Raw genomic sequence first — 23,632 nt, forward strand, 5'->3', positions numbered from 1 at the left:
TCCTCTTACTCCAAACTGTTATTATATTTCAGACAATTGTATATGTATGTATATATATATATGTATGTATGTGTGTGCGTCTGCATTTGAATTCATGTATGTGTTTTAAGAAAAATATTTAGCTGAAAAGTAGCAAGTTCATAGCCGGAATATGAGATCCCAAAATAGCAAACCAGGTGTCTCTGTGTATTTCTGGCAATTATTGCATGTACGAGAGATTGATTGTAGTGAGGAAACACACTGTACTTTCAGTTTCACAGGACGTATATAAAACATAACTGAAAAGGAGTTTTTAACGTTATGAAAGTTATTTTGCCTGCATCTTATCAAAATAAAAGGAATGGTAACATCCAAAGAAACACATGTAAACGCTTCCACAACATTTATTTCAATTGTCATGCAATGAAATAACTCTTCCACAACAGCATTTACTCTCTGTGCCAACACACTTCACTTCAAGGCAAAAGATTTATAATCCCACAGGTATTCAGTTTTAACTAAGTGTTATGCAGAGATCATTTTATGGCCTAATATTCGGAGTTAAACTTGGATAGCAACCTTTTCATTGCTTTGAATGTTTCTTGCCTGCATATTGCTCTTCAGCACTATGGGTTCAGTGCTCAACATGTTGAGGTCCTGCAGCTGGCACTGTGCCATACCTCAATGCAAGTCAGAATAGCTATAGGGCTGCTTTATCTTGTGCCAATTGGAAAGGTTCCTGCAGGACAGCTTGTATAGTACTGGCTTCTCTGTGTGCTACACATCTTGCCATGTGGATTATCCCCTTCTGCTGAGGTTAAGGACACCTTCACGCGCACTAGCAGGGGAAAACTGCCCATTCAGACAACTCTAAACCGCAAGGCACCACTGGAGTGTCCCAAAAGGATGTCAGTGTCAGTTATTGATCTAGCATTTGATTTTCTGAGGTGCGCACTGCAATTACACATGAAAGATGTCATTGAGTATAACTGCTTGTGGCACTCAAGAAAATTGTATGCTTATCTTAGCATCATGAAATTTCAGTTTTCATTAACTTTCTAGTGCAGCATGTCAATGCTTCTGCTAATCTTTTAATGAAACATCAAGGTTCTCACTGCAACCTCAGGCAATGCAGAAACTGAATAAGCCGTGGATCTAATCTTAAATACATCTTTCTTTTTGAGTGCTGTGAGCTCTGAACAAGGAAAAAATTAATGTTGAGGCTGATTCTGGATTAATTTCGTTTTTGTTTTTGTCTTTGTGAAAATTCAATTCAGCAAAAGTTTGGCTGAACTCTTTGGAGCTGGAATTATCAAGTACCTCACATAAATTGCAGCAGGACCAGATTACCTGGTTGAGCTGCATCTCTGGAAACAGACATGTATTGTCTTGGATTTCTTTCCTTTTAAAAGAGGCTTAGATTCTCAGCAGGTGTAATCTGGGACCTTTAAGTTCAGGCAGTGAAGCTGGGTCAGTCAATAACTCCAAGCCAGTCCTAGAACTTGTTCTCTGCTATGGCAGTTCTAGGGAGGCTTTTAATTACTTTTAACAAAAAACTAAGCTTAATACTAAAGAGCAAAAAATGAGCTTGCTTATTTGTGGAACAGAAGGCTTTAGGCAGTGACTTAGCAGTGAAGTTGTATTGTAGCTACTATTTCATTTCTTACTACTCCTCCATGCTGCTATTACGCACGTATTTTTTCCTAATTTAAACATTAATGAAAAAGACTGACTTCAGAAATGAATCAGTTCTTACCAGTTCATCTAAAAAGCTTTTTCATCATACCGTTGCCTTACTATTATTATGTTTGAAATTGTGGGTTGCTCAAAGCTGTTGTGACTTGTACATGTCCCAGTAGCTCTGCTGCATAATTAGGAAGGCTCCAGAAGACTCTATGACTAGGTCTTTGAGAAGACCTTCCCAACCTGTGAGTTCTGCTGATGCTTAAATCATGCCTACATCCGATCCTCCTGGTTTTAGTTTACAGTTACCAGTGAGAATAGTCCTCAGCAGGGACATTTTCTGTAATTTCTTTGTGCACACAAACTGACCTGCTTCTTGCTTGCTTTCAGTGTCCATGTACAACATCTCCGCAATTTTTGCTGACTGCAGAGAATAACCCATATGGTTCACATTTTTACAAAGTATTACCTTATATCATCTTGCAAAATGGTTTAAAGATAGTAGGTGGAGTAGATGGAAAAGGGATTAATATCAAATCTAACATTTTCAAAAAAAAATATTTATGTCAGTTATACAGATGGACGAGGTGATGCTCTTAAATAACAAGGTGCTCTTTGTATAATCAAAATAATTTGGATAATCTTTTCATTAGTTTCTAGAATGCTGATAGGGAAGATGAGTCAGTATTCAGGATACCTGAATTCAGGATACCTTTAATAAACCATTTCATTTTCTTCTGAGCCTCCTCTGAAGTTGAAATGACATTTTGGTGTGGGAAGGCAAAGTTTATATTAGAATAAACAGTGTAGGATGACTATATGTAAAAAGCAGACTGTCATGTCCACATCTAAATAGTGTCATAGTTATCTTTGGATGACTATGGATGTCATTACAGAAGTACATTTTCTCCTTCCTTTAATGTTTATGAAAGTAGCCAGCTGAGTTATTAAAATTGCTTATTTACCTGTGCAACAGGTATAACATGTCACAAACAAGTAAACATGCTTCAACTGTCTTAAAAACAGACATTATTATGACCTCCCAGGGATCATTTGGAAGAGACACAAAGACTCAGATTAAATTGATTTAAGTTTCAAACCGTGACCACAGTTTTTCCTAGGGAGGGCCCTCTTCTTTTGGGCAGATTCCTCCCTGTCTTTAGGAAAATGTGCAAACTCAAGGCACCAATGCTGCAGTGTTGGTGTGGATCCCCTCATGATATCTAAATTTTTGCCACCATTTTTCTCTAATTACTGATCCCTGGGTTGATGTTCCTAGAAAAAGGATTCTACAGGAAACCTTCTGTAAACAGGCCTCTTCACAGTCACCAATGAGATGGGATTTGCCTTCCTGATAGGCCAGTGGCTAAAGGCAATGGCAGACTCATGCTCCAAAGCACTGGAAAAAATGCTGTCTGGCTAAAATGAGAAGGAGGAGATTCGTGCAAGTTCAACAGCTCCTGGATATTCATTTCAGAGTATCCTGAATATCTCACTTAGGTTTCAGTGTTACAACTGCTCCCTGTATATAATTTCTGAATGGAGAGATTACTGGGACTGCGGATCCCACAAATAGGCAGAGTTGTCCTATGCAAAAGCAAAAGAGCCCCAGAAACATCTAATATCACTGTTTGTGTGATAAGGTGACCAAGAATAGCAGCCTTGCCTTAGGTTGTAGGTTCTTCAGAGACAAGTTCTGATTTTGTTCCACCAGTATCAACGAAGTACTCCAATGACATCAGTGGGACCCGTCTCTCTTCTTTCTGACAGACAGAAAGAATGATTTGCTGATGGTGAAGTATTTTCACTACTTACCATTGTGAACAACTTCTCCGTGACAGGCGCCAAAACTGGGCACTGAAGAAGAAGGGGTTTCCAGCATTCTGGGTGTGGGTTTTGCTTTTTTCCTGGCCTTCTTTTTGAGAAGATAGTGTAGGGTTACTGTCGTCTCCTGGCCCTCTATGAAATCCTAGGCATGTGTCTGTTTTATTTAGCAGAAATTTAACAGAAATCCTATTTAAAGAGAAACAGTGCAAGTAGAGAATACATAGTTGATCCTAACATGGCTCACAAGATTCAGTCTTTCTTTGGTTGCACAAAACTAGACAGGTAACTGCTACTCCATGTGCATGCATGTGTGTGTGATATTGGTGATGCTTTCCTTATTAGTGCTGGACAATGTAATATAAGGTGTGTCACACAGAATGCAGTAAATCAGTGCAGAAGCTGTGGCCTTCTGTGTGGAAAGAATCTGGCAGGTTCACAGATTCTGCAGGGTCCAGAAGAGTTTTTTGTCTCCACCCATTTCCATGAGGGAAAAATACTATGGGCAGAAGCAGCAGAAAGTAAGGTCAAACACATCTAGAAAGCTTTAGAAAGACAGCTTTAAATGATCCCTTTCTACCCTTCTATGTTCTGTAGCAATTTCTCAATGGCCTCAAAAGTATGTTGGTATAGTGCATAACAAGCATACCTGTGGACAACTTAATTGCACCTGATGGTAGTTAAATCAATGAGCATTCTCTAAAGAATGCAGAGGATTAGTGGCAGCATGGAATGCTTCCACAAAGACAAGCACACATCAGGGAAGCTTTCATCACTGCACAGATTAAAGAAATCAAATTTCATTGCTTCTTGTTAATTGTTTTTCCATAACAAACAATGTCACATTCAGGAGGTGGGCTGGAAGGGCTGCTGCAGTCTATTTTCAGAGTTTGCATACGCGTCATGATTTTAAGGAAAGCAAGGCAGCTCTTAAAATGAATTGCTGCTTACTGATACTTCATAAAAATAAATGAAAGCAGATTAGCTAATGGGAGGGAAGCTACTTAAAGATTTACTGCAACTGTTATGACTGTGGACATTAAGCTGTGGCTACCAAATCCCATACCTCCTTCCTTCATGTCCTTTGTTAGCCAGGAAATATCCTTGGCTGACGAAGATCAGAAGTAGCTCTGTTAGCCTGAATGAAGCTTCCACTGCCAGTTCACACCAACTACTGGTATGACAAATTAGCCTCTTCAGAGCTCAGGCAATGTGTTGAGTACATACCTGCTGAAAGACCACCATGTAAAATACACAGAGAGTGTATTTGGTCTGCTTTTCTTGTTGAAAGAGAAGTATATTTGGAAGCAGCCCCAGAATGCTAAGGGAGCCACTGAGATTGTTTCCTTATAATTTAACACATCAGCTCAATGGTGAAGAAGAAAGTTCTTCTCTCCTTGGTCACCACCTCACAGCATATGACCTAACCTCCATTTCAATCCTGCACGATTCTAGCTGTAACAAGTCTACAGGCTCACCTTGCTCACAGCTGAACCTCTGCTACCCAACTACAATAGCTGATACCTTCTTATGGCTCTTTATGGCATGCTCTTTTCTTGGATCACTGGAACCCAAGGAGGTAAATCTGGTAGACATCCATATGGGATGCAGCCTGCAGCTCACAAGCAATCTGAGCTGTGTGATCTTTCTTTGCTGAGCTGACAGGATCCCTAAAGGCAGCTTTACACCCAAATTTATTTAGGGAGCCATTGTCTGGAGTTAACTAGTTGCTTTTATTTTATACAGTACCTGTCCAAAGCAGAACAACACTTAAACACATCCATTTCTGCTGTCTGTGCCCTGTAAGTTTAAAAGGATATCTTTCCCTGTTATTTCTGGTTCCTTTGTAGACACAGTCAGTGTCCTGGTTTTCAAGGTGTAGGTTTTCTTTTGGATTTGCTTTGAATGTATTTTTGTTTTCAGCAACATATTTGTTTTAGCCCAGCTTAGGAACAGGAATATTCTGCACATGGTTTTGTTTTCTTGTCTGTTCCCTGAGAACTCTGAAAAGTCTGACTCAAAAGCAAGAGAGATAATGTTTCTCTTTTAGGAGTCTCTCTTTTGGGTTTGGTTTTGTTTTGGTTAAAAAAAAAAAAAAAAAGATCGCTTCATAGAAGAAAAGAGGTTGGGAAGAGCATTGAGTGAAGCCTTCTTTTTTTCACTGCTTGTACTTACTGTGCTTATTCCTTACTGTGTGTATTTCACCTCCACTGATGAAATAGCCATTCCACAGAAACGGCATTGCTATCTCTCAGGAACTCCAGAGATGATTTTGTCTGGAGCTGGAAACCTTGTAGTAGCGACCTGCAAAGCTGAGCCCTTAAAGACTTCAGTCTGCCCTGAGGAAAAAGAGAACTATGTAATTGATTGCTTCTCTTTTTTTTTTTATTTTTCTAGTGCTGGAGATTAAAGCTTTCACATCTCTCCACCTTTATAATCATTAATGTAGGAGACGTGAGGGAAGCACTAACAAGGAGTACTTTCTCTTCCAACAGCTGTTGTCCTGAAAGGATCCCAGTCACAGCTGTGTATTCAGCTGGCAAATTTCATGGAAAGGGGAGAAGGAGTCAGATAGTGCAGTGATTTGAGTGGTAGAGAACTTAACTGGGTAGGGGTGGAGGGGGCAGGACACAGGAGATTAGGTACACGCAACTGGAGGTAAACAGAGCACATGAGACTGAGGTGATGAACGTTGCCATACAAGCAGTAGAATTATGCAGGAGATAGTAATTTACTTGATTACACCATCAGATGAAGAGGCATGAGTAGTGGTTGTGGGTGACAAGAGTTCTTGCAACATCTTGATGTAAAAGATGTTTCTTGTTAGAATGAGGAAGGTTCTTTGTAATGTGTGCACGTGCTGAGCTCCCATGGATGCACAGGAATGTGGTGGTGTTGGAAGACAGGAATTTTAAAAACTGAAAAGAGACAGAAAATAATGCTTGATATCTAAAATGCTCAGGCCCTGATTCTTGCTCCATGGTTTATTTATTTATTTATTCTCTCGTAAGGGAACAAAACTGCTGCTTCCAGACCCCTGAAAGGAGAGGCACAACAGATTAGTCCCACTGAAAAACCATCTCCGTGCCTCAAGTGAACATCCCAGTCAGTGCTGCATCTGGGTCAAGCGCAGCCTCACTGGGCTGCAAAGTTAACTCTTTAGTGGAAACTGCCCGTGGAAAACTAGAGCCTGGGAAATAGGACAAAGCAGTGAACGTAGAAATAAGAATCAGAAAGGGCCATCTGATGTGGACAAGTCTGGGGGATGATTTGGCCATTCACTGAACACCATGGAAAACATTACAACAACACAGAAAGCTGACTTTGTAGCAATCCAAAGGAATCATGGAGGTGTCTTCAGTCAAACATTTTTACCTGATCTACATGTCTGACTCTTGAAAACTGTGTTTACAAGAACATATTGCACCCTATTTGGCTCTATAAAATTTCACTCAGATTTCACTCTTTAGTCTTAAAACTGCTGAGAAACTACATTGTTTAGTCTCTAGATTAGACGAAAGACCAAGAAATCTGTGATGATCATCAGATCATTAGAGTTTCTTCCTCAGCTGATCATACCAGGCTGTCCTTGCTGCTCAGCTGTTAGTTGAAACAAATAAAAATGCTGTCTTCTTCATCAGCTCAATAACCTGCTATGATTATTGTTTTTTATCCGGAATGTTTTACTCCTCTGTCAGATTAGAGAGATTTAAATTAAATCTGAAAAGGGATGGAAAAATTTGAAAGAAAACAAATGCAATATTGATGAACATAATGCTTAACTTCATTCACAGTAATTTAAGAAATTAGATAGTTATTTATTAAACACTTATTTTCCCATTTCTAATTGTGAGGGAACATGAACTTTGTTTCCATTGTTTTTTCAAGTTGTGGGAAGATGGTGAATTAAGTCTGAATTTTCACCTGGATATTGACTTAATAAAAAATATTTGTTGAATTTGACCTGGCACATATGCTGTGGTATTGTTTTTAAGGCTATATAAGTACTTTGAATTCGTGCTGGCGTCCTACAGAGCATATTTTGACTCAGATAATGTTTTGGGTCTTTTAGCTATTGAAAATATTATGCAAAGTTCACTGCATGTGATTTTCCACCGCTGTATTTTCAGTATCGTAAGTTACACTTGTGCATAACAGGCATGAAATTCTGAATCCTCGGGCCACTTAGTGAAAATAATTTCATGCCAGTTGAAACGACAGAGACTAACCTTAGGCTGAAAAAAATATTTTGCAGTATCTTTTGAGACTTTGAAATGTTGTCAATTTGCTTTTTTAGAACAGAATAACAGTAGACAAATTTTCAAAAATGACTGAGAATTGGAATTAAGTGAAATACTGTGAAGCTTAGGCTTGTAAAACACTTTTTGTCTGTAAATACTTTGAGTGACACTGCTACATAGTGCACATCAGATGTCCACCACAAACTTGGCATTGGTGAGCTCATGCTCTTTTCAAAGAAGAGAAGATGAGATGGCAAGCACCGAGAAGAAGGAACCCTGAGCTGCAAGTGAAACTATCTTGAGCAAGTATTTCCGTTGTTGATTTAAGCTGAATAGAGAACCACCGGGCAGAATGTACAATAAATCTTTTGCCAGTGCTACACGATACTGCTGACACATGATTGCTGGATTTGCCAGTTACCAGCAGCAATATGCTCTCCTCACACAAAGGAAAAAAGATATGCAGGAGAGATTTGCACCACCCCCTTCTGCATCTGAAGATGTGCAAAAACAAATGGCCTCTCATTCTGTGCTGTACAGCAGCATACCTCTGTGTCATTAATGATCTTTTTTTTTCAATGTAACAGCCAAAATATAATAATAGGGAGGTTGTGGCTTGCCTTGACTTACAGCTGAATATGCTTTTCTTTTCTTCTTTTGGCAAGACAACAACGTTTTGTGTTGACTCAAAATACAACAAATTGAAATGAAAGTCATCCCCCTGCTTTTCTCTTGCACTGTAAAAAAATGACAAGACAAATTAGAAATGCATCTTGTTTATGAAGATGCTAAACCCAAAGTAAGCCTGGTTGTGAAAAAGACTCAGCGGTAGATCCAGAGCTAAAAATTAAATTTTATGCATCTGAGGTCCAAGCCAAAGGACTTGGCAAATTTCAATAGCGCCTCATCAACTGAATTTTGAAATAGTATAACAAATATGAAACATTACAGAGAAGTTACTTCTGTTGCTCCCTCCAACTTCTATGAAAATTGTAAAACAATCTAACAAGAAAGCCTGGCAGGGCTTGATTCGAGGGAGAACAGCAGAGTAAGTACTCTACCAAGCTTTATATCTACTTTTCTTGCTCTCTATGAAGACACAGACGTAGATCTGGAGCACATTATCTTTCTTTCATCCAATAGGTACAAAAAAATCCTGTAATGCATACATTAAACACTTTATGTGGAGAAAAAGCAGGGATTTGCTGCTTTGTGTATGATTGTTGCAGTGTGTGTTAGCTAATCAGTCCACAGTATTGTTGATGGTGGTAAGGTTTTCCAGCTGAAAAGTATAGAACAGTTTTATTTCTTGAGTATCAAAGTGATTTGCTTAGCCAAAGTAAAGGAGAGGTATGCTTGTGTGAGATGCAATATGAAGTGAGAGACAGCAGGAAAGGATGGATGGCCCAAAAGTCATTGAGAATAATTTGAAAGACCTGCTGAAGGCGCTATCATTGGATGGAAGCTAAAGAGAACAGGTGCTTCATTTGTATTTTTTCTTAATTTCTTGTTGCTTTCCTTTAATGCCAAATTCAATTATTTTGATGGCAATAGTACAGAAAAGAAGTACAGAACTGTATAATTTCTATGGGCCATCGTATTGTGTTGTACAGGCATTGTGAAACGGAAACCATGTTTTATCAGCAGTAACAAGGTTGGCTAAATCTGGGTGGAAGATTTACTCTTAGAAGAGGAATTTTTTTTTTTAAATAAATAAAATTTATCTTTAACTAAGATTTTTTTTTTTCTAAATCATTAAGAACTTTGAATTTCTCAAATAATTGGACTCAACCTTCCTCTAAATTTGTTCTGTCTCAGTTCTAAAGGATGACTGTCATTTTTTTCAAAAGAAACAGATTATTTGACCCACACATTGCATTTACTTATAATCCAAGCAATTTTTAATTTTTTTGACTGTTAATTCTGTGTGCATTTAAGTGTCAGCCACAGAGGATAAAACTCTTCAATTTTAAAATCCGAACAAAGCCAAATGCTCAATTTTAGATTCCTTCAGACATTATTTTAGACACAATGTCCAGACATTTTCAGGAATTGCTTCACTCTGCTAGAAAAAGCATCCTGGGTGACATCAGAACTATTGACTTGAGGTACCCATACCATAATGGTCACTTTTATCTCTGCACACCTAACAGCCATATGCTTAGTTATTTGTGCCTGAAAGGAGGCTGCTTTTCTAACTAGTAGTAAGCTCTTGCCTGCTGTGAAACACACCCCTTCAGACTTCTTCTTTTATGCATCCAGAACCGGGATTTTCTCCTTCACATCTACTCACCACAGACTACTTTGGCCAAAATCTTAGTACATAGAGAACTTCCCCAGGACCAGACAACTGCAGAAGCATCAGAAGGGGAAAACTGCCATGTGGAATTGTATTGCTTTGAAATAGTCAGACTAGTCAGTCTCTGAGAACATGCAATTTTTATCAATAATTTATCAATCATGTGCCATTCCTAGAACATGCACAACACAGGAAACCACTGGCTTTATTAGATGTCAGAAGAGACTCTGTTTCCTTCTGGAGGGATTTTTAAATAGCAATCAGAAATTGCTTAATTTTACTTCAACTGGTACTTTTCCAGAACACCTTAATTACTCCAGGACTTGATCACGGTCAGAGTGAATACTTTTGAAAATCTAATATGTTGTTATCTCTAATAAGATGTAAATTCTCCATGCTTGGAGAAGAAGTAAACAAAATAAGAAATGTTAAAGTGACAGAAGTGTTCATTCTCCTTGGAACATACACATTCTCAAACCTGAACCAGAAAAAAAATGTACGCCACTATCTATAGTATAATATCCTCAGTTATTTTTTTTTATCATAAACCCATCAGCATAGAATAAGCTTATTGAGCTTCTTAATTGTCTTCTTTTACAGAGTGGATCTTAACTGTTTAGAGATGGTTATACCTCTGGTATGTGGTGATTTGCTCTGTATAACTGCAGGTGCCTCAACTGAAAAGAATACAAATGTCATTAGTGTTTTTTTTCAGTTTCACTTGTAAAATGCATGATTTTCATCATGATGTCTTCTACAAAAGCTGGGATAAGAAAATTGTCTCTTGGGCTTACTTTTTGTTCTGAACTATGGAAATACGTTCCCAATAAAACCCACTAACTAAAACAAAACAAACAAACAAAAAATCAACCTATTGTGCAAGCATGTTTAAAGCAGGTCAGTTCTGAGCAAATATGTGCTTGTTTTAAACTGAGCCCATTTTGGCTGGAAATTGCAAATGCCATGTGCTGGATGTGTTGCACAATATGGATATAAAATCAGATGAAACACAGCAGTGGCAATTAGTCTTGATAGTGTTTTTAATTTATATACTTGTGGTCAGCAGAGTTCCATTGGTATCCACAGCCATAGTCATCAGAACCATAATGGCTTGTTAGTGCTTTCAATTAGTATTGGACTGAAAATATGAGCAGTTGTCAATGAGCGTCCTACCAGCTGACAGTGGTTTGTGGTGCCAAAAGTTTGAGGACTGCTTTTTTAAACCCACATCTTTTTGCTATTTAGTCATATTGGAGTCAACACATCTTTGTGATGCCGACAACAAAGCGCAGCTTTGGCATCCAGGCTGGGAGGAAACCAGTCAGTAGTACTGCTAAGTTTGGCTTGCACGACGCAAAAGAAATACGAAGAGGAGCAGATGGTGAGTACAAACACAATTCACAACTGTACAGCTTAGAGGAGAGGAGAAACTGAATATGGGTGGTATTTTGTTTTGTTCCTTCATACAAATCATTAAACTCAGCCCTGGCCTAGAAATTTTACCATGTTAATTTTAAAAATCCATACTGCAAGATTCATGGTAAATGAATTCAGCCATTTCAGGGTCAAAACATGTCTGCACATAGTTGTAGAGCAAAGAAGGAGCAGACCATGTCATGGGACTTAGATAAAACCTTTTCCAGAGATAGCTGGTGCTAATAAAACTAAGCATTTAAATCAGTAGCTAGGGACCTAACATGTGGACTGTCAGCTTGATGGCTCACTTTCCTTGGAAAGACAGTTTTTGTGTGATTATGTGCACCAGGACAGGTTATTAGCTTTATGGATACCAAAAACTTTGTATTTTAATACAGGAATAAACTACAGTTTCTCAGATATTGGAGATCCTGGAGACCAAGGTAAGCTGTTGTTGATCTTGCCTCTGGGCAGGACAAGTAAAGAGATGGCCTATGATGTTACAGTTGGACTGCTTGTTTTGTTTTCTGTATATTAAATTTGACTAAGTCTGAATCAGGAAAAAAAGTAGGGCAAAATAGGGAAAGGAAGGAAAACCAACTAACAATCTTCTCTTTTTGTAAAGAGGAAACAATAACAAGGTGAATTTAGGGGAAAAAAAAAAAAAGGATGGGACAAGGCTCACACATAAAAACAAATCCTCTGTCAGAACTGTGATTTAAAGGACCTGGACCATCTTTGTTTCCCCGGTATGACTAGATGAGTTTTTAACTTCCATTTAACTCAGAGAGTGAAAATGTCTTGCTGGAGTGAATTCAGATGGACTGCCACAGGGTGTTCTTTACCTATAAAAATCACCTCTCTATTTCTGTCATACGCTGTTTGAATTGGCAGCAGTCTATACCCACATAAACCAATCCACAGGGGTATTCTAACATGTGCATGACACTGTTCATAGTGCCTGAGATAAAATCCCCAGCATGAAGACTTTGCCAGAACTTGGATGATAAAAAACATCTGGTTTTGTGTTACTTCACTGAGTGTTCCTACCAAAACTTAAAATATCCTTTCTTTGATGGAGGTCTATTAAGACAGAAGAAACGAGGTATTTTGCATTTCAGTGAGGGATATATGTAAACTGATATGTGTCTTAATGAGTGCAAGTAGATGATTGGAGGCTGACAGGACAAGAGGTGATGGACACAAACCAAAGTGCAGAAAACTCCAGTTAAATATAAGTAATACTGATAAACCAGTCAGGCACTAAGACAGGCTTCCCAAAAGGGCTGTGGCATCTCCACCTGTACAGATAGTCAAAATTACTGGGCATAGCCCTGAGACAGCTGCTTTTACTTAACCATTGGCCTAGATTACCTCTTGAAGACCCTTCCAGTCTCCTCCACACACTGATTCTCAAAAATATGCAGGATCACATTTCAAGAAGTTGGGGATGCTCTACATTCCTCCCTGAAAACAACAGAAATTGTGCTGTCGTCAACTGGTTTTTAAATCTGGTTCTGTGGTCCTGCATGCAAAGTCAGCGCCTCTGGAACTGAACTATGATGTTCAGCTTCTTTTTAAATAGTTATCTTTAGAACTCAGGTTATTCTAGATGCTTTCAGTGCCAAAATAGCACACAGCCCAGCCATTCCTCCTCTTTTCTGAAAATGTCAAGATTTAATAGCATGGGTACAATAATCTGTGGAATGCATTACAATCATTATTTTAGCAGTATACTTCTCAACAGTAATATTACCCTGTATTCTTCCCCACTTTTTTTTTTGTTTAATTCTTTCTAAAAAAGGCTTTAGAAATACCACCAAATACAGTGCTATGACAACAGATACCACAAAAATACACATTTATTAAGTTAGAATAGAAACATAATGTCCACATACTAGTGCATTATTTTTGTTTTTAACAGTATGCCATTTCATATATAAGAAACAAATACAGGTTTACAATACATATTAATAGGGTCTAATTTTTTTCTTCATGAATTTCTTCTGTTTAGAGCAGGAGAAGCTTTACCAAATGCGAAGGAATTGTATCAGCCAGCAAGAGGTTAGGTCCACACCTCCAAAAACCTCATTCTGTTACCACACTTCTTCTGCAGAATTTTGGGCCTTCTTTATTATTCCTCTTCCTCCGTCCACCAAGCTTTCTGATGTTGTAGAGGTACAGCTCCAAAGGTACTAGCAGAAAATCCAGCTTTGAACAGTTTGAAACCTATGAATAAGCATGTGAAATGATGGGTCCTTATCTCAGCTGAACCTACACGCATTTTTGTGGTTAAGGCAACACCTATCTACCATAAGGAAGTGTTTTGTCATGCAGCAAAGCCTGTTTCAGGAACAATTAAGTAATTTCAACATAAACAGGTATCTACCAGATTTCACATGCTAAGGAAATCTGCCTAATTTTGGAGCAATAGATGTTGCTTGCAGGATACCTTGGTACCAGATTTCTCGACATCTGTCTAATTCTGGAGCAATAGATGTTGCTTGCAGGACACCTTGGTACCAGATTTCTCAAGTGCTCAGACACAAGCTGTCCTCATGTATTCATACCATTAGTGTTCACAAGCTCTTTCATAAACAGTCAAGCTTTCCAGGGAACACAGAAACCTGCTAGTGTAAAAAATATTTCTGGATGAGCTGACCCACTCAGAGACACAGAGCAGCAGAGGCAGCCAGGGATCTCTGAATTGCACAGCCCACCTCCACATGCAAAAGTATGAGCTGGTAGAAGGGCTCCCCATGAGATGGTACACCACTGGAAGAAGACACAACAAATGCCATCCTTGCCTTGGCACTGAGGGACATCTGTGGGAGCAATCGATTGCTCACTGCTGGCTATTCCATTGTTCAAAGGAAAAAAAAAAAAACAAAACTTGTCTATGTCAGCTGGAAATTAAACCTGTTCTGGGTTTCTAATGTTATTTCCTATAGGGTACATCCCAAGAAAAGTGATAAGAAATCTTTCATTGCTAGAAAGTTCAAGTCAGCTTTATTGCTGAGTATAAAACAGAAATCATTACAGTTTTGGCTGGAGTTAATATTTTTTACATGGTAATATTCTGAAATGTATAAAACTGACCTGATTTATTGCCATATAGCAGTTCATGCTTTCTTCATTTGAGAATTACCGTAAGAAACAATGGAGCTAAAGTTTTGACACAGAACCAGGAATATGCAACTGTCAGACTGTAATGCTGAGCATAGTAGGAATTCTCTGTTTTCTGGCAAGCCACCTAGAAACATTGTGCGAATTTCTCAGAAGTGTGCAATGCAGGAAGACCAGAGGTCAGTGTGGCCAGGAGAATTACTGGATATCCAGCTTCTACCAACTTTGTCAGGAACAGAACTTGCACAAAACTGAAGATTTAAGAGTAACTGTAGCTCATTTTCCTGGTCTCCTGCTTTGCACTGGATAGCAAATCCTTTAGATACTTGAGACCCCCAGATACACTGTTAGTACTATTCTTTCTGCCCAGTGTTATGATTATATAAATCACTCTACTGATGCTAATAATTATTATTTATTACTTTTTAATAATTTGGCACTTCTAAGAAATCAATATGATTTTCACCACTCTGATTCCAAGTGACATTTCTGGCTATACTTCAATCATAAATCCCAGCTGAAAATTTCATGTCACTTTCACAGTTTCTTTGGCTGGTACCTCTGGAGTCCTACAACTGCACCACTGAAAGGTTTGATATCAGCCACAGTGATGAACTTTTGTACGTGTGCTTTCATAAAGAGAAGTCAGTATATAATATGCTTCCACTCCATAGATTCAAAAGAAAAAGAGTATGTGTATGTGTGTATGTGGAGGGGATGAGCTAAACCTAAACAGATGCAATGTGGATGTAGAAAAAATTAAAAGGAAAAATCAGAGAGGAGAACAGATTCATTTCAATTTCTTTTAATGGGATTTGTATTATTAAATTTGTGACATTAGAGCAGCCACTCGCAATTACTGTGGCCACCAGCCTGCAGAGAACTTTCAGGGCCTCCCTGGAACCCAAGCCCACAGCCCCATCTTGCTTTTGTCTTCCGCATTCATACTCTGCCTTCTCTTCTCCCCCCCCCCCCCCCCCCCCCCAAGAAACACACAATTTTTCTATACTCTAGCCGTGAATCACATATAGGTTCATTTTCCAAGTAGGTTTTGATACATATTGCGTAAGTGTAGTTGACAAAGTAATAGGCATGGTAATTGAATTACGAGATGGATGGTAGATGACGGCCTGAGATTACCAAACCTAGTGACATCACCCGTCTGGATTAGGTGGGGCCATAGACTTCATTTCTTTCTATTAGGAAATGTTGTTATTATCTGATTTGTGACAACAGGTAAATAACTGGAGTGCAAAGAGTAGCAACTAACAGGACTAGAAAAAAAATCCTGCCAAAACAGTCTCCTGAGATATGGCTTCATTTTATTTTTCAGACTGAACACACTCTGAGGATGGGGAAGCAGGAGAGGACTGGGGACAGCCCTTGGGAGGCACTGCAGCAGATGGACATCGGTGTGTGCTGGTTGGAATAGTCATGCTGCAGTCTCCTTTGCAGCAAGCCGGAGGTTCTTTAGGTGAAGCACTGGTGGCTTGGATCCAGCCCTGCAGTTACGTTTGACTTAGCTTTATGTAGAACAGCATGTCTGTAAACTTAAGGGCTTGAAATTAATTATGTGCAAAACTGTTTGTGTTTGGGAGGATTTAGATTGTTGCAATGGGTAAAATTAATTGTAGATAGCAGAAGCCTTAGAAACTCCCAGATCCACCCATCTGATAACAAATCACAGACATTAGCTATGAATCTCCAATGTCATTACAGCAATAAGAGAAGACATTGTTCAGATTGTGGTCACTTGATAAATCATGCCAAAGCTTTCAGTAACTCTAAGTGTCCGTCCAGAGATTATCATTATTGTAAACAGTGCAAAACTGGACAGCTAGAATGCTTCATTCCTTTCCTATGTTACAGTCACTTCATCCTTGCCAGCGAATGTGTTTTCCTTCTTCATAATCTTATATTGCTTAGCCTCAAATTGGAAATCTCCACGTATTTCAGCACATAGAATTTATATCATCAGATAATTCCATGAGCTGGCCAAGTTTGATGCATTTCAGGTACTGCAAAGCCTAACAGGCCCTTGAGGAGATAGAGCAGCTTGCCAGGTGGCACAGAGAATCAAAAAGACAGAGAGGGAGAAAAGCTCCTAAAAGGAGGGGAGCGGCATTTGCAAGCTTATTAAAGCAGCCTTTGTCACTCAGCCTATCGCTGCACTTCCTGGTTCTGGACAGGTTAGGAAATAATGAGAGGCAGAAGGTCAAAACGCTTCCTCCTGACTTAGTTTCCTGTGCTTTGGGATCAAAGTAAAGCTCAGAAACAAGGGCGTCTCCTGGGTGAGGAAGGTTCTTGGTCTACGCTGCTTAGAGAGGAGAACTTATGTCTACTTCCTAGCTGAATGCCCACATGGTTTATTATAACTTTTGACTCCTTAGCTCCAAGGTGAACTGAGATCTTGATGACTGAGGCAGCACTTGATAATGATAAAACGGGAAAAGCCTTAAGGCACTTCCACATTTTTCATAGAAATCCCTGTTTCGTTTTGCTGTGACATGCAGCCTTATCCTATCCTCTATTTCCTGCTGTTAGAGCAAATGAGTGCATAGTCTTCACGACCCTAAGAGAATTCCCAAACTTTCTTGTGTGTTAGTAGCTTTTATAATTTCTGCTTACATCTTTAAAGGGAAAGAAAATGGCTAACTGTCCATTCCATTGAGGAAATAGCATTCGAGTCATCCCCACCTGTCCGGTTGCATGTCGTGACAAATATTAAGTGAGAGAGGTGTTAAGTCCAAAATCTGCTCCTAGGTCAAAAGTATTTATCCAAACACTAAAGCGATTCTGCCGTAGTAGTATAAATTGGACTTTGGCAGAGAATGTAGGGGAAAAAAAGGCTTTTTTTTTTTTTTTTTTTTTTTTTTTATAAATTGGGTATTATCAATACCCAATTTAATGCATTATCAATACCCCATCTGCTTAAATGTTATAATGTTGTGTCAGGTTAGCAACAAGACAGTTTCAGAAGACCCTCAGACTACTCAAGGGACTAGTACTTAATGACTTTAAGCTATAAAATTCAGCCTGAAAAATGAAATATCCAGGATGCTTATAAAAAGGTGCTAACATCCTCTTTCTAAATTGCTAGATAGAAGAGAATATGTTCTTCCAAGTATTTTTCACTGCAGAGATAAATAGGCAGCAAAGAATAGAAAACAGCTGGATTAGCTAAAATGAGTTTATCTATGAGCTCAAATTGGTGATTTGAACAAAGGTTGAACTTTATTTTTTTTCTGTCAGGAATTATCCTACGTAGTGTAGCTTCAAGGCCCTTTGTGTTGTAAAGTCTGCTTAACCTCACATTTGCTGTTGTATGATCAAAACTTGACAGAATGCGAGACAATGATTTTAAAAGCTTTGCCAGGGTAGAGGGACATACTTGTAAAATATGTATATGAAACATATATATTTGCATGTATTTATAAACATATGTAAACATAATAAGTTTCACACGTTGCATTTGGCCCACCATAGTATACTCTTCATGCATTCTTCACTGAATGAGTCAGAATGTAATCCTATCCACTAAGAGGTAAAAATGAAGATAGTACAGTTTTCAATGCTTCAAACCATGGATGTATGCGTAAAAGCAAAAAAGGCTTTTGCATTTGTTGATTGTCCAAATGAGCTTTCATGACTCTTAGCCTATGTTAGATCACGTTATGGGTGAAGGAGAGATTCCCAGAGCCACTTAGTGTCTCCTTTTGCAAGGCTGAAATCTGAGCTTGAGCGTGAGGCCTGCCCAAGACGAGGCGAGGAAATGGTTCCCAAGAAGATCCCCATGCAGCAGCTGTGCCAGCATCCAACCTGGAAAGACCCCTGCTCCTGCCACAGTTCCAGATGCTCAAGGCTTGCCACCATACACACTGTCCACAAAAGTGAGCAGCTGTGAGATTTGACCCTGTATTTTGTCTTTACAAAATCCTAGAGGAAAACATCGTTTCTTCAGACCTGTTGTATACTTACAAATTGTTTGTTGTAATGACTGAAAAACATTTCCAATACTTTTCTTTCTTATGGTAAGATTGATTTATAATTCAAAATGCAAGATTTCCTCTCCACTGTGATCAGCCAGTCATGGCTGGCGACGTTGTCTCTCTCTATAAAGATAGAAACCTAAATAGCTGCACTGAGGAAAGCATGTGTCAAATTGTGAAGATTAGATTTTTTCCAGCGTCCAGCAGTTTGTGCAGGTATTCATGAAAAAGCAATACAGAGCAAAACCATGACTAATCCTCTTCAGTATTATTTTCACCCAGTGTGAATGTGCTTTGTATTTCCATGTTAGCGATATTTTAGCAAGTAATGATAGCAGTTAGCAGAGATATTTGCAAAATGACAACTTCTATTACAGTAAAGATCTGCTGCTCTGAAAAAAAAAAAAAAAAGGAAAAAAAAAAGGAAAAAAAAAAGACATAAGATATCAAACACACTCAAAAATGGTCTTCCCAAATTCTAACTTAGGAAGATCCCAGCTTCAATAAATAAATAACAATTGAATGTTGGCAATAACAGTTTCTTTTTGAAATGTTATTACAAAATGTAGAAATAGTTTCTGAATATGAAGAACTTATATTTCCTAATATTAAATACTTCTAGAAACCAATGTTATTCATGTAAAAGAGATTAGTTAAGGCGAAAACCTGTGTGTCAACAGGGACTTTTTTTAGTATTATTAACTTCACTCAGGCTCAGGTGTGACCTTATGAAAGCTTCCCTGCATGCAACTGTAAAGCTTAGCTGTATGGAAAACCAACATTCAAGGCAGATGAATGATGTCAGATAAAGTTTGTTGGGATGAAAATCGATAAGAGATCTTGAATAAATAAATTTATTGATTGGAGAAATTAAGAGAAGTTTTGGTTATTTCTCCTAATTTTGTATACCTTTGGGACTGAAAATCAAAAGATTGGCATATAAGAGTGAATTATTGTTTCTTGACAGCCATATTTTCGTAGACAGAATTACTCTTGGCTTTTTTTGTTTTGTTTTGTTTTGTTTTTTTGTTTGTTTGCAAAGCCTTTTAGATGTTCACATGGAGAAACTGGGGTGCACGAAAAACAAAAGGTTGATGCTGGGTTCACAAAGGTAAGGTATTCTGTCTTTTAATTGCACCATCAGTACATAGTGTTGAATCTGAAGTATCACGATCACAGAAAGATCAGTTTCTTCTTTTCTTTTAAATGCAGCTGATCTTCTCTAAGAGGAAGCTGTGAGGGAGAGCAGCTCTGCATCGCATTTTGCTGCTGGTGCTCACTGTCCCAGCCCAGCCCTCCTCACCACATGGGAAGAGCTGCATGAGGAGGGGTCAGAGTTACTTCCACTTCTCAGCCTTCAATCAGCCAGGAAGGAGGACTTCCCTGGCAAGCCTGCCCTGACGGCACAGCTGTAACGTAAACCAGTCGTGACTGATACAATCAAAGGAAACTGAAAGAAAACTAGACTTGACAACTCCCAGCCTGTGCCCAGCTACTCCAGCAATTCATTCAGAGGTGATTAATTTTACAATGGCTGGCAACCATTTATTTATTTTTTTAATGATTGGATAAAAGTTGAACATACCCTAGTCCTTTTGACTAAGAAACTAGTGACCTTTCCTAAGAAAATTGCTACCACACTGCCGCCTTCTCTTTTGAAAGCCCATATGGACAGATAAGCTAAGAATAGAACAACCATATCTGACTAAGAATCCAACGCACACGTTACCACTGTGATCGTCTCATCTGCCCAGCACTAGCATTAGGCCAGGAGCCAGACACTTGGAAAACTCTGGGTTACTTAAAGACAGAATGTGGTTGGAGAAAAATCCCAAAACACTGCCTATCTGAAACAACAAATAGGGGGTATATCCCAGTTTTTACTCCATACAGTCTTGGGCACTGTTAATGTCTAAATTTTCATGCGTCTTGAGGTCTGGAATAAAATTAAGTCCCCAAACTTTTGCTGACAGAGCATGAAGAGATTGATAACAGTCTCTTTTCTGAAGAATAAGTGAGGTCAATGAAGGATGAGCAGGAAGGGAACAAACTGACTTGCCCTGAGGACCTGCTGATGTCAGGAGAGCAAACCACACAGTATGCATTCTGGCACAGAGTGCAGGTCCTGTGATAGCATGGCAGAAATGTCCTGGATGGACGTCTGGGAATTGTTTCTTTTCTCTGTCTCTCATGCAGTCAAGAGGAAATTCAGAAAGGTCAAGCACAAGTATTTGGCTGAAGGATTCCCTTGTACTGCATTTAGCTATGGAGAAAGTACAGATGAAACAAGCTAGGAAGATCAGGAGTCAAGGGAAAGGGTGGTAAAGCACTTAGGTGGGAAGCTTCAAGTGCATCTGGATTCTCAGCATCAGGATCACCAGTAAGGGTGTAAATGTCCAGTGTAAATGTCTGTCTGAGGAAGTAAGGATGAGTGATATATATATGTGTAGGGGAGACAGAAAATTTCAGGACAAAACTAAGGCATTCCAAGAAGTTGAACAAGTGCCTTTATTTCACCTGAGATAAACTGCATCTTTCTGCTTCACTGCGAATTTATTTTCAACTTGTTTTCAGTGCTAAAACCATAAGGGTACTAAGGGCCAGACAGAATCACAAAACCACAGGCTGGTTGAGGTTGGCAGGACCTCTGGGACTGTGAGGCCCAACACCAGCTCCAGCAGGGACACCCAGAACAGGATGCGCAGGCCATGTCCAGGTGGCTCTGGAGATCTCCGAGGAGGAGAACCCACAGCCTTTGGGCAGCCTGTGGCAGTGCTCTGTCACCTGCAGAGTAAAGAAGTACTGCCTGGTGCTTAGACCTTCAGTTATCCCTTAACACAGGACCACACACATCTGTAGGCAATCAACTCCATGTGAACTGCTTTATCTTTTCAAAATGGTTTGGTTTTGTTTTTTGGGAGTAGTCATGTGGCCTCTGTCATCACCTTAAGAGTGAGTGAGTGATGCAGCAGCATTTGTGAAATACCACCCAAAGCTAGAATTTATCAAGTAGAAAAGTTCTCATCCCATAAGGATTCCTGCACAGGCCAAGGACCACAGATTTCTGTAACATAAACTCTCAAAAAGTAGAGGCTTTTTTTAATTTTCAAAAAATATAGCACATCAATTATGCAGAAAGAGGGAGCTGATTGATTTTTTTAAGCCTGAATAATATAATTTAGTTAAAAAAGAAATAGGAAGGAAAGAAAAAATCCAAAAAAAGTAGTAATGAAGGAGTAATTGAAGAAACCAAATACTCACTTCTGTTTGGTCCATTTACTGCAGAAAAACTTAGTTACTGGCAGTGGCTGATTATAACAGCTTGTAGTTATACTGCCTGCTTGTTTTGGCAAACAGCAAGACTCCAAAGTGCAGCTATTTTCTTGTCCATGTGTAATCTGCAGTAGGACAGATTCCTGATGTCAGATACAACGCTGTAAAGCAGGGAAAAAGGAAAAGAGGTAAAGAAAGAAGGTGATAGGTTCTTGACTTCTCCGATTATTCTTTTTTTTTTTTTTCTGGGGACTACTAAGCTGCTTTTATGTGAATATATATGATCACATGATATATTTCTACATCAAAATGAGCTGAAACGGGTACGCAGAATTGTCCTTCTCAAGAGAATATTCCTGGATATGGGCTGGAACCTGTTGTTATGCTGAAACTCCACACAACTGGCTTTGAAATTGCCATTAGGAGCAATGCTCTAGTCAGCAATGCTGCTCAGTGAAAGAGTCACAGAAAAGCAGAACAGAAGGGATGTGAACACAGACAAGACATTTGTTTGAAAGTGTGAATGAGTATTAGCAAACCTGAGACATCACTTACACAGATCTCCAAGCCTGCAGACCAGGATTCTCCTGGTTCTTCTTTCTCACTATTGTTAACCTCAACAGTGTGTTGCATTTCCCTTGCAAACACACAAACTCCAGCAAAACGCTACTTCCATTTTCATTAAAATTCCAATCGTCCGCATTAGGAAACTCTTGTCTTTTGTCTGGACTACACTAATTCCAGATTTTTATTCATTATACATCTATCACAGCAGACAAGCCTAAAACAGCTACCCAATAAAATATTATTTTTTTTTCCCCATAACAAATTAAAGGACTTTAATCTTTGCTCATAAAATAAATATTTCTGAAGGCTCTTGTTAAGATACATTCCTTTTCCTAAACATCCCCATCTGTTGTTCATTTCTGCTGTCTTGCCTGATGGGGATCTCCCCTGACTTGTGTTAGCACAGCAGATGAGCACCAGAGCTTGTGAAATTGGTTGCTGCGAGTTGAAACATCACCACCCTGCAGAGCTTGGGCTTGGCAGGCAGAGTGCCAGCACACTCTGAGTCCTGCATGTCTCAGAGACTGCCACCTGCAGAGTCTACACTGGGCCTGTGCAAAAATAGCATCTGCAGGGTTGTCAGGGGTTGCCCCTTTGGGAGAGGGGTGGTGGGAAGTGTACGCAGGTGCTGCTCAGCTGTGAAATGATTGACTGCCACTATAATCACTTTTTTTGCTTCCAAAAATCGGCCTTTGTAACTTCCAATACAGGATTTTGGAGGCTTTCTGCTCCTGAAGGCACTGGTCATTGGAGAATGGACCTTGGCAGTGCTAGTTAACACTATCTAAAGTGATACTTTCTGACTTTCACTGACATCCCAGCTAGCTCTTGAAAGGTGTATGGTAACTCACCAACTCTCTGCCTCTGAAAACCAAGGACAACCTCTTATGCAAATCTTCCTGCCAGCTCCTGCTCAGTTGTGATTGTTGCTGTACAGGTATTTACTGTGTAGATTGAATCAGTCAAAATGCTCCATCTATATCTAATTATTCTTCTTCCTTATCACCAATCAAGAATGCCAGTTAGTATAAGGAGTAGAAAATGAACGGATAAGATCTCTGAGTGAGCAGTTTCTTAGCAATTAATAGCTGGCAAATTGCCATCTGTCAAGCACCTGTTGGCTTCTTCGTAATAAACTGGAGAATATCTGAGATACATGGCAAAGGAACTGAGAAAAAAAGGTGTAAAATGGAGGGAATATGCATGCAGATCATGTTCCAACATGGAAGAAAGTT

At 39.1% G+C, this 23,632-nt stretch overlaps 1 long non-coding RNA gene across 2 annotated transcripts; it reads left to right on the forward strand.

The window, feature by feature from the left end:
- Positions 1 to 11,229: 11,229 nt before the first annotated feature.
- LOC107052355 lies at positions 11,230 to 18,864 on the forward strand. 2 transcript variants are annotated; one of them, XR_005843036.1, is made up of 4 exons: positions 11,230 to 11,407; positions 11,841 to 11,885; positions 15,902 to 15,980; positions 18,292 to 18,864. It is a non-coding gene; the product is annotated as an uncharacterized LOC107052355 (long non-coding RNA). The 2 variants fall into 2 exon arrangements; XR_001464830.2 differs by lacking the exon at positions 11,841 to 11,885.
- Positions 18,865 to 23,632: the final 4,768 nt, after the last annotated feature.

The sequence above is a fragment of the Gallus gallus genome, chromosome Z, assembly GCF_016699485.2.
Source record: "Gallus gallus isolate bGalGal1 chromosome Z, bGalGal1.mat.broiler.GRCg7b, whole genome shotgun sequence".
In the NCBI taxonomy this organism is placed as follows: Eukaryota; Metazoa; Chordata; class Aves; order Galliformes; family Phasianidae; genus Gallus; species Gallus gallus.